Below are 11,545 nucleotides of genomic sequence, written 5' to 3' on the forward strand. Positions count from 1 at the left end.
GACGTAAATATTGCGGACAAAGTATGTAAAAACTATGTAAATTGCGAACACTCCAAGGCCAAAATCTAAATGGCATACACCAGACTTATTCCAACCTGTAAACTCCCTGTAAATATTTCCACTACACTGTAAACATCCTGTGAATCGATGAAACATACAGGGGTTTGTAAATCGAAAAAGTGGGACTGGTTTGACCCTGTAAAAACCTTGCAAATCGAAAAAGGGGGACTGGTTTGACCCTGTTAAAAAAAATTGCATATTATAATGAAAAATGAAGACTTAAGTGACCACGCAAAAACCTGGTTAAAAAAAAAATCCCAAGAAACATTGGTGTTTCGACACTCGAAGAGAAATTTCGTATCTCCTCGCGGCCATGTAATATCCTCTATATATCAAATACCACATTTTCTTCGCAAAACGATACTCAAATATTATGCTTAGTTTATCAAATATACAATTCTATCAATCCTTCAAATACGAATGAAGTACATGTTAATAATTGAGGTCATCATGTGATAGTCTTATTTTCACCGATAAAAATTCATTTCTAACCATAAACAGATAATAAGTAGATGATAAAATACACTTATAACCTTGATAACCATTAACAGATAATAATTGCATTTACATTCATTTCATTGTTCATTAATTCTTCATAAACATCAATAAATAATGACTATGGGTAAATTCATTTTAATGCCAATGTAATGGCACAAAACAACAGCCTTAATACTTTATTCGATTTCAAAAGTTGATTAAATGACATTGGATCTGTACTTAAACATCATTATTACCCTTTCTTTGGGTCGTAATAGCAGCAGACAAATAAAGACTTTAAAGAAAACGACAAAACCTTTCAGTTTATAATACATGTTTCGAAAGAAACTTCTGCCATCTTCAGTTAGTCAGAATACAAACATCAAACATCTGCAGTCAGTTTTGAACATTGTCATGCGTCAAGTTCAGCAAATTGTTTTCGCGTTTTAGACCACGTCTCCACCAGTTTTCAACTCAAGTTAAAAGAGGCTATTTGTATTCAGAGAAACAACCCTCTTTGAATCAACAATTACACTATGTCAATCTAAAACTATCTTTAATTTCACGCAATACTTCATTCAGTTGTTACTATTTTTTCACATTAGCATTTTCTATTTATTATAATTTCAGCTTCCATCGCTTTTATTCTGACTAACTGAGGATGGCAGAAGTTTCTGTTGAAACATGTACATGTATTATAAACTCAAAGGTTTAGTTGTTCTTTTAAAAATCTTTACTTTCTCTTTGCACATTATTTTTGTGAAACAATCTTTGTCCAAGTAACCTTAACAAATCACTTTTATTTGAGTTGCTGTTGTAAAGAATGCCAAACTTTTAAGACTTTACTTGACCACAAAAATGTATTTTTGGCCTTCAAGTAGAGGAAGCCAACCATAATTGCTTGATCTTCTGGAACCTTCAAACAGAAGAGCAAACATTTCCTGTCAGGGTTTAATAACAATTTACTGTAACAGTAACTTGACATAATTATACATAAAGAGAATGATTTTGTCTTAACAAACATGTGCTAGCTACTTTGACTTTGTTGGTTATAATGGGAATGTCTTAGGGCCTGGCCCCGGGGGGGGGGGGGGGGGCCACTGGGACCCTGGAACCCTGGAACCCTTAGCCTATACCAGAGCTAGTTCAGCTGAATTTTGCTACCCTATACTAGAGTAAACTCCCACCGATTTCCGTCTAAATACCGATACTTGAGAGTTAATAATATCCAGAAGTTTCTCATGATAGCCATTTATCGACAATGTTGAGGCTGAGTTGCGCAAATTTAAACTTTGCCGACTCGACTTTTTAATATTTTTGAGCGGGAATTTCTGGTTTCCTTAGTCTTGATAAAATCTTCAAGCGACTGGTCAGTTTCGTGAAAAATGATACCCTATTCTAGACCATTGGTGGTTGACAAGCACCTTGATCATTCATTTGGCATGTTAGCTGTGTCCTTTCAACTTTTAACGTGGTGCACCGGTAGTGCAGAAGACCTCATTTTTTTTATTTATCCCAACTAATGTCGATCGAGATACGTAATTACTGTTCCTTTGTGTTCAAAATGTCTTTAGGGCAGCAAAAAAGTGTTTTTCTTAACCTGAAATATTTGGGAAATATTTGGCATTTAAACAACATCAAATATTGTTTGGTGACCAACCATTTTACCATTCGGCCACCTTGTTTGGTGCTCTTTGATCGTGTTTGGTCGTGTTTGATAAAAACTGAAGGCCACAAAATATTCGATCAAAAACAACAAAAACATTTCTTTTGTTCTCATGCTTGATGGGCGAAATTTGAGGAGTTTGATCTGAGTTAGATCAAACATGTTTAACCGTTTGGCCACTCACTTCAAGAGCATGTTTGGTCACCAAACAATTTGTTTGATGTTTTTAAATGGCAAACATTTCTTGTTTGTCAAGGCGCTTATGGCATGCTCCATCAACTGTCCTAATGTTGTGTAAAGGCTATTGCAAAATGAAATTGGCAAAGTTTTTTTTATTGTCAAGATGTGTGTACATTGTACTTACAAAACGTGTCTTCAACTACTCCCACTCCTTTTCTTTTATTTTCTTTCATCTTTGACTTTCATTTCATTTTTGACACTTCCTAAATGTACAAAAGGCAGGTGTACCATTAAAAAAATGAACTAATTAGCACTGGAAAATATTTAATTAATAAACATTTTTGTAGGGCTTCCCAGTTGATTATAATTTTTTTGAGAGTAATTACAGACATGACTAGTGTTTAAAGTTTGATCTATAATTGGATTAAAAAAATTTGAATGAATCTTTCAACCAGTCAGATGCAAAGCTAAGACCAATAATTTTATTGCAACTTAGTCACTCTACATATAGGTTTCCCATACTTAGCAGCAGCAGCTGCATTGGATTGGCTAGCATTCTGACTAGGATATATTTCTCCAGTTTATGGCTAATTGACAGGTACAGTATTTCATTCAGAAAATATTCTGGTGTGTAATTACTTTAGTCTTGTTGGTTTGGCAACATCACAATGAATAGACAAGTTTCATATTCTCACAGATGGACTGGAATCAGCATCAAATAGAGGCTAATGCGGAGGAATGCAAATTATTTTCCTTTGCATCAGCCTCTATTTGATGCTTGATCCAGTCCAACCGTGATAATACTGGTCAATTGAAGACCTCTCTATCAACTTCATTATTAGGTAATCACATGTTGTGATTTCCAGCGTAATTTGGAATAAATAATCACGAGGAATTTTTTCAAAGACGACCAAAATTGCACGAGCCTGTAGGGCTAGTGCAATTTGTAGTCTTTGAAAAAAATTAATCGTGATTATTTATTCCAAATTGCACGAGAAAAATCATTTGATTACTTACTAATAATTTACATGAAAAAAATCGAGATGGTTAACTAGAAGTAACGCACGCATATCACGCAATCAGCAGGGTTCTCCCTAGTTTTCAGCACAACTGGTAAGGGACCCCTGGTGAAAATCCTTACAGGATCTTTGAGGATCTTTTAAGATCTTCAAGGACCTGTCAAAGATCCTTAAAGATAAGGATCTTTCAAGGATCCTTTAAAGATCTTTGAAGATCTTTAAAAGGAATTCAAAGATCTTTAATAGAAAAGATCTTTCAAGGATCTTTGCTAGGATCCTTCAAGATCCTTGAGGATTCAGTAAAGATCTTTCAAAGATCTTTAATGAATCTTTTCAAGGATCTTGCAAAGATCTTTGCAATGATCCTTCAGGATCTTTAAGGATTTTATCAAGATCTTGCAAAGATCCTTAGTAAGATCCTTACAGGATCTTTGCCAGGATCCTTAAAGATCCTTGAGGATTCAATGAGGATCTTTCAAAGATCTTTGAGGAATCTTTTCAAGGATCTTGTAAAGATCTTTGCAAAGATCCTTCAGGATCTTTAAGGATTTTATCAAGATCTTGCAAAGATCCTTAGTAAGATCCTTACAGGATCTTTGCCAGGATCCTTAAAGATCCTTGAGGATTCAATGAGGATCTTTCAAAGATCTTTGAGGAATTTTTTCAAGGATCTTGTAAAGATCTTTGCTAAGATCCTTCAGGATCTTCAAGGATTTCATCAAGATCTTGCAAAGATCCTTGTTAAGATCCTAACAGGATCTTTGCTAGGATCCTTAAAGATCCTTAAGGATTCATTGAGGACCTTTTAAAGATCTTTAAGGAATCTTTTCAAGGATCTTGCAAAGATCTTTGCTAAGATCCTTCAGGATCTTCAAGGATTTTATAAAGATCTTGCAAAGATCCTTGGTAAGATCCCAACAGGATATTTGCTAGGATTCAGTCAAGATCTTTCAAAGATCTTTGAGGAATCTTTTCAAGGATCTTGGAAAGATCTTTGCTAAGATCCTAAAGGATCTTCAAGGATTTTATCAAGATCTTGCAAAGATCTTTAAGGAATGTTTTCAAGAATCTTGCACAGATCTTTGCTAAGATCCTTCAGGATCCTTGAGGATTCAATGAGGATCTTTCAAAGATCTTAAACGAATTTTTTGAAGGATCTTGCAAAGATCTTTGCTAGAATCCTTGAGGATCTTCAAGGATTTTATCAAGATCTTGCAAAGATCCTTTGTAAGAGTAAACAGGATTTTTCCTAGGATTCTTAAGATCCTTAATGAGGATCTTGCAGAAAAAGGTCAGACTTTCCAACAGGTATGGCTAATACCTTGTTCAAAGTAGTGCACATTATTCAGTTTGTCAGCTGATATAGTAAGAACAACTGAGAACCACTTTATAATTATTTTTACAGTTTATTACTTTATTTCAAATCTGCAACAGCTGTGACTTGCTGTCTCATTCATTGCAATGCAAAGACAGGATTAAATCAGATTCGCTCCATAGTTCCCTTAATATAACATGCAGGAGATCATGGCCACCATAAATAATATCAAGAGACAAAAAGTAAAGTATTAAACTAGCATGAGCATCACAATCTAAAATCATGCTGCTAATAAACTCTTAAATTCGAGAAAAAATAAAATCTATGTAATATGTAATTATGTATGTATGTATGCTCAATTCAAGCTTGTGAGCACAACTATTTTTCCTTTGGTCCTCACATTCTGTGTAGTTAATCTGTGATGTTATATGCCAACTGTTTTTGAAGTAGGAATTAAGTATACTGAAAATGTACTTCTGCAAGAGAAAATACTTCCTTAATTACTTGGAAGACTTGATGTATTTTTTTTTAAAGTCTTCAGAGTAAGAGAAAATCAGTATTGTGGTTATTAACACCATTTTGCACATCGCATAATTATACATTCATCCATTTTGCACATGACCAAATTAGTTAATTCGTTGGTGTCATTAATATTTACTACAAACTACTAGCAATTTTGTGCAATAGTAATGAATGTTCCAGTGAGACAACAATCAAAGTTTAAGTGCCCTTTTAGGATTTGATTTCATTTGGTGCCTTGAAAAAAAGGAGCGTAATTCTCAATGCATGTATAACAAGGTTTGGTCTCATTCAAAGCACGTCAATGTGATATCTTTCGAGTTAATTCATTGTTCATAATATATGTACTTAGCTAAAGCAATGTTCTTTAAAGGCTCCAAACTTTGAAACATCAAATCACTCTGTACACGGAGAAATGAAAAAGAAAGCTTTTATTCTGATTGTGAGAAATATCATCAGATTACCTTGTTTCATGCGCTCATAATCGGCCTTATTCCAAAAGGAAAATGTCGAAGCATTACTCTTGAAAACTACAAACTCCTAGTGAGCACTTAATCCTTCAATGAACTCCAGTATCTTTCAAATCTTGCTCATTTGAAATGAATCTGTAGAAAGATTGTCATCCTCTGCCATCTCCCGCCATCTTGAATAACACATGAGAGACCGGACTGGAAACTAGTGTGCCGTTTTCGTTTTGGTCAGCAGTAAGCGGTAACTAGTGGGTGGATACGTTATGTATAACCAGTCCAAGCTCTTACAGATTTTTGGCGGTTTTATTCAAACGTTTGCATTGTATGGTGACGATTTTTTGTTAGTTTTTGTCTTTAAAATGCCGATCCAGGCAAGGAAATGCTTACAGCAACTGAAGTAAAAAGGTAAGCGTTAATTTTAAACGAATAACATTTGATTTGATGCCTTATTGTCTTCAAAATGAGGAACGATTTACATGCATGTAGAATTCACATTTTCACACCTTCAAGTCAATTTGTCAAGCAACTAGGATACTTAACTTGCCTTAAATGCTATAACCCTGTAAAAAAAATAGGTAAACCTTTAACAAGAATAATGAAGTTTTAGATCAAATGGTGAAGCAAATGATTTGGAAAAAAGTGCTCATGCGGCAAGTTACATGTAGACGATTGACAAATGAATCCTTCTCGTAAAAATGCTAAAATAATGCTGTCACTTTTATTTAAAGTATTGTAATCAATGCAGAAAATGCCTAAGAAAGCTATTATTGACGTTTGTAAGTAAAGAGACCCAAATTTATGAGTCTACTCTTCGCACACTTTAATTGTAATAGAAATGGTCAGTTATTTTGAGGAATCACTACATTCATCATTGAAGTATATCTACTGTATTTTTTTAGTTGCCATGAAAGAGTATAAAGAGAAAGTTCTGCACAAAAGGGAAAGGTCCTTTACAGCACACAAAAATGCTTAGCAGCCAATTCTGTCTCCTCTACCAAATATGGTTTGATGAATTTGTGGATCTCTCTTTGCAGACTTGTTATAGTTTTGTGGTTTATCTGAAATGTTTAAGAGCTTTTTTATATTTAAATGTAAAACAAGAACCCAATCTAAAGATTTTGAAATGAATTAAGGACGGTGCCTACTAATTCGCAGGTATTTTTGGGCAGTTTACTGAATATGCAGGAAAAGCAGATCATAACAAGTGTTATTGAAATCCAAATTGGGGGTAACCATGCATTTTTTGAAGATAATTAATCAACAATATTTGTAAAAAGTTTTAAAATACAAAGCAATGTATGGCGTTCTTTTCCAAATTAAAGCTGAATTATCTCTGAAAAATGCGTGGTTACCCCCAATTTTCTTTTTGGATACCAAGAGCACTTGCTAAATTCTGCTTTCTCCGCATGGTTTTGAATCGCGCAAAAATATCTCTATTAATAAGCATTACCCATAGGAAATGCGAGTATCTCGAGATGCGCAGAACGTATGCGCAATAACGATAGTAGGCACCGTCCTTAAAATAATGTTTGGGTGCATGCAATAAAAAAATGTAACTGCTTTGAAATCTGTTTTCTATTTTTTTGTCTGTGAGCTATGGTAGTAACTGTTGATAGCTCAACTGCAATTATGGATTTTTTGTAGTTTCCAGCACATTTCTGATTTGCTGGAATATATATTAATATTATTATACAGGAGCAGGATATTATAACCTTAATTGTTTCTTGTGTTCCACATGTGCACTAGTAAATGTACTTCTATTTCTCAGTTACTTCAAGCTATTCTTTTTTTATTTTTCTGACCTCGTTCAAAAGCATTTCACCTGTTGCCCAAAATTTTGGTCTAAACTCTAAGTTTTTCTCACTCATTCCAATGAAGATACAGTATTCCAAGAAATTCCCAGGAACTCCTAGTAGTTTAAATATAATAATCTAAGACAGCTATCTTTTTAATACATGGTTTTTGTTGTTGAGAACTTTGTGGAAAAAGTCATTTAAATGGCCTGGAAGTATATGAACAAGTGATGTTTAAAGAATTTGTGATGCAGATAATAATAAAAACTACTGAAACAAATAAATGAGACTGTCTTTTAATTTGCATTATAATTATGTATGTAATGCTCTGGGCCTTATTTGTGCTACTGTGAGGGTAGGAAAATAACTGCTGAGTATACTTAAAGTATGCTGCACTCGCATTGTAGTGTAGTGGTAGTTGTGTCATGTAAGTATACTTTAAGTATACTGCACAGTGTACTTTAAGCATACTTTTGATGTTCCAAAATCAGGTGGAAACAAGTACATGTATAGTAAAAGTCTACTTTTAGTAGCAGTTTAAAGCATACTTTAAGTATATTGCTTCAGTATACTTTGTCAATGAGTACAAAATAATTCTAGTTATAGTATAGTTCATTTTGGTAAGGGTTTTAACAAATATTTTGAGGGCATTTCAAGATCTTAGCAAGATCCTTTCCAAATTGTCCCTGCAGAACTTGCAAAATTCATGATCATCAAAGATCCTTGATAAGATTTTTAAGACCTTTAAAATTCTTGCAAAGATCTTTAAAGATCTGAACAAGAACTATGAAGATCTTTGAGGATCTTCAACGTTCCTGCAGAGATCTTTGAAGATTTTGCAAAGATCTTGAAAGATCTGAACAAGAACTATGAAGATCTTGTCAAGATCTTTGAGGATCTTTAAAGTTCCTGCAGAGATCTTTGAAGATCTTGCAAAGATCTTTGCAGATCTGAACAAGAACTATGAAGATCTTGTCAAGATCTTTGAGGATCTTTAAAGTTCCTGCAGAGGTCTTTGAAGATCTTGCAAAGATCTTTAAAGATCTGAACAAGAACTTTGAAGATCTTGGCAAGATCTTTGAGGATCTTTTAAGTTCCTGCAGAGATCTTTGAAGATCTTGCAAAGTCTTACAAAAGTCTTTAAAGATCTTGACAATAAAAGAAAATCTTTCAAAGCTCTTAAAGGATCTTTACAAGAACTTTGAAGATCCTTAAAGATCCTTAAGGATCTTATTGAGATCTTAGAGGATCTTGCAAAGATCTTGTCAAGATCCTTTGAAGATCTTGACAAGATCCTTGAAGATCCTTGAAGATCCTTCAAGATCCATCAAGATCCTTGGCAAGATCCTTGAGGATCCTGGCAAGAAGTTTTAAGATCCTTAAAGATCCTTGAGGATCCATAAAGATCTTGTCCAGGATCTTTAAAGATCTTGGCAAAGATCCTCACAAAGATCCTCGTGAAGATCCCTGCAGATCCTTAAAGATCCTTCAAAGATTTTCACCAGGGACCTTTTCAAACCGGTAAAGCATTTGTTTAATGTTGGACGTTCTGCAAAGGATAACGACTTCTGAGTGTTTGCAGGCGGTAACAAGTGCTCTTACAAGCGGTAAATTTTACCGGTTACCGCCTGATAAGGAGAACCCTGAATCAGGGAAAAATTGCGGCATCCAAGGCACGCGCTTATTTTGAAAACAAAACATTTCATTGGTTCTGACCAAAGCGTATTGTTTATTAGCCAATCATAATCCAGAATTTCGATGTGTAATTTACACTGGTATTACACTTTTTTCGCACTGCATTACACTTGGACTGCACTGCTTTCAGACAATCAGATTTTTTCATGTACATGTACATGTATATTATTAAACATGGAATATCAATATTAAGTAATAAAAATTGTACATTACAGTGTATCCTATGTGCAACAAAGCATAGGGAAACTGCTAACAATATATTTATCGGCTAAGAACAATATTGCTGAAATGGGTTTAAAACTCCCTAAAGCTAATTGGAAATAGCAATGTCATATCCCCCCCCAACAAATCAAGATTTATCCAAGAGGGTTAAGATACTGATAGAAGTATTAATTTTACATGTAAGAATAAAAATTAGCGAAATAAATTAGTGTTACCCAACGTTTCACTGTCACCCAGACTGTGATGACATCACTTTCAAGTAACAAAAAGATTCTTTAACCTAGTAACTAATTTACATGTGTGAGGTTATGGGAACGATTAACACATATTTTTATAGTGTTGTACTTAACATGTATGCATGTAAAGTATGTTCAAATTAAACAAAAAGTTTTCCGTGGATAGTGTCCAATTGTGTGTTCAAGCTTGGTAACTTAGACAGACTAGTTTTCCATTGCATTTCTTCAATACCAAAAAATTACTTGTAAGGTCGCCAAGAGTTTTAATTCTATGAATGAAATGATATACATGTATGAAATGAACCATGTATTGAATTGCGGATATGCAATCAAGTGGAGCTATTATATAATGATCCTCGCAGTTATGAACGCAATTTTTGCAATTGTGTAGAGAAGTCTGAAAAATTCAGGACTTCAACGGAGTTTGAACCATGACCTCAAAATGCCAGTGCGACACTGTAACCAACTGAGCTTAATGAAGCAACTGATGTTGGTAGTTGGTCATTTGTGGGTTCAAGTGTTCCCGTGATGAATGAACCAATGAATGTAATGATATATGAAACAAATCATATCTTGAACTCGTCAAGTGGTGGAGTGGTTTAATGCTACAAACAATACTAGTTTTAATCCAGAACCTAAAAAAATCGCGTTTGGCTTGTTCAAGCAAAGCCTTGCTGGGCATGGAACTGTGAGAAAGTTTAACTTTACTTTTTTGTACATGACATATGACACCTATTCAAATAAGCTAAAAGAGAGCTCAAATTATTTTGTCTGAATTTGTTAATAATATTAATTTTAAATACAAGGTCAAGAAATTTACATGATTCAATTTACTTTATTCGCCCTCTTTGATTGTTCACTCAGTTCCTCTGCATGTCAGTATGCAATAAGCTGCCTATTACATCCTGTTTTGGCTTGTACTGTATGTCATATAATTATAAGTTGTATTTGTTTTCTTTTTCCTTTTATGTGTATCTTCATTATTGGTATTCAAGTGTAATGTAAACTTCAGTTGTGTATTCAATAAAAATAAATAAAGAAATATATGTTGAACTGCAGATATGATCCTCAGTGGCTTTATAGCTCAGTTGATTAAAGCATCGCACCAGCAGTTTTCATCAATATGTTAATGGAGTGCTGGCTAGTGTAACTGATGTACTCTGCACTGCACAGATCAAATTGATAATCATACACCACACATTGCTGGTTAACCTTTTGACACCCAAACCGGTCTAAACCGGCCAGACTTAGTATTTTACTCTGTCTAACGCCAGATGATTTTACTCATCAATGGGAAACCCCTGGGAGTCAATGGGTTCATTTAAAGGTGGTTTCGGTTCACACAGCTTAACATCTTCACCAATTTTGCAGCTTCTGTTCACTGGTGTAAGAATGTGATTTATTTTTTACTCAGATCAGATACCGTTCTTCAGCAACTGCATCAGTACTGGTAAGTATTGCATTAATACACATATTCATTGTTACATGTACCTGCTGGTCTATTTACTGCTGCACTCAAAGTCTCATTTCTACAATCATCTCGAATCTTATTGTTTTTTGGCAATCAAAACATTTTAATTTAATTAAGAATTATAATTATATTGATTCAAAACCAATAAATATTACCAATAGTCTAAAGCCTTGACATGTAATATGAATTTCACAAACTGGTACTTGAACCGTGGAGAATCAAATGAGTGAAAGATCATCACAGTTTTGTTTGCTGTTTTCAGCAGCAAAAGACAGACCTGAACTGAAAAAAATAGGCCTGAATGGGATGTGATAACTGACCTCTGTGATAGCGCTGCAACTGCAAGGCTCAGGTCAGGGTTCAAATCCTGTTCAGCCCTGAAATATTCAGGTATATCTTTCACTGCTGCTTAAACAGCAAGC

The 11,545-nt window shown here is 34.3% G+C and overlaps 1 long non-coding RNA gene across 1 annotated transcript in view; it reads right to left on the minus strand.

Moving 5' to 3' along the window:
* Positions 1 to 677: 677 nt before the first annotated feature.
* The window catches only part of LOC137983864 (uncharacterized), a 15,998-nt gene continuing 5,130 nt past the window's right edge, over positions 678 to 11,545 (minus strand). Inside the window, exons 5-6 of the long non-coding RNA XR_011119027.1 lie at positions 2,568 to 2,646; positions 678 to 1,453 (exon numbers count right to left, since the gene is read on the minus strand). This is a non-coding gene — a long non-coding RNA (uncharacterized lncRNA). The remainder of the gene's footprint in view (positions 1,454 to 2,567; positions 2,647 to 11,545) is intronic.

This window comes from Montipora foliosa, chromosome 13 (genome assembly GCF_036669935.1).
Source record: "Montipora foliosa isolate CH-2021 chromosome 13, ASM3666993v2, whole genome shotgun sequence".
NCBI lineage: Eukaryota > Metazoa > Cnidaria > Anthozoa > Scleractinia > Acroporidae > Montipora > Montipora foliosa.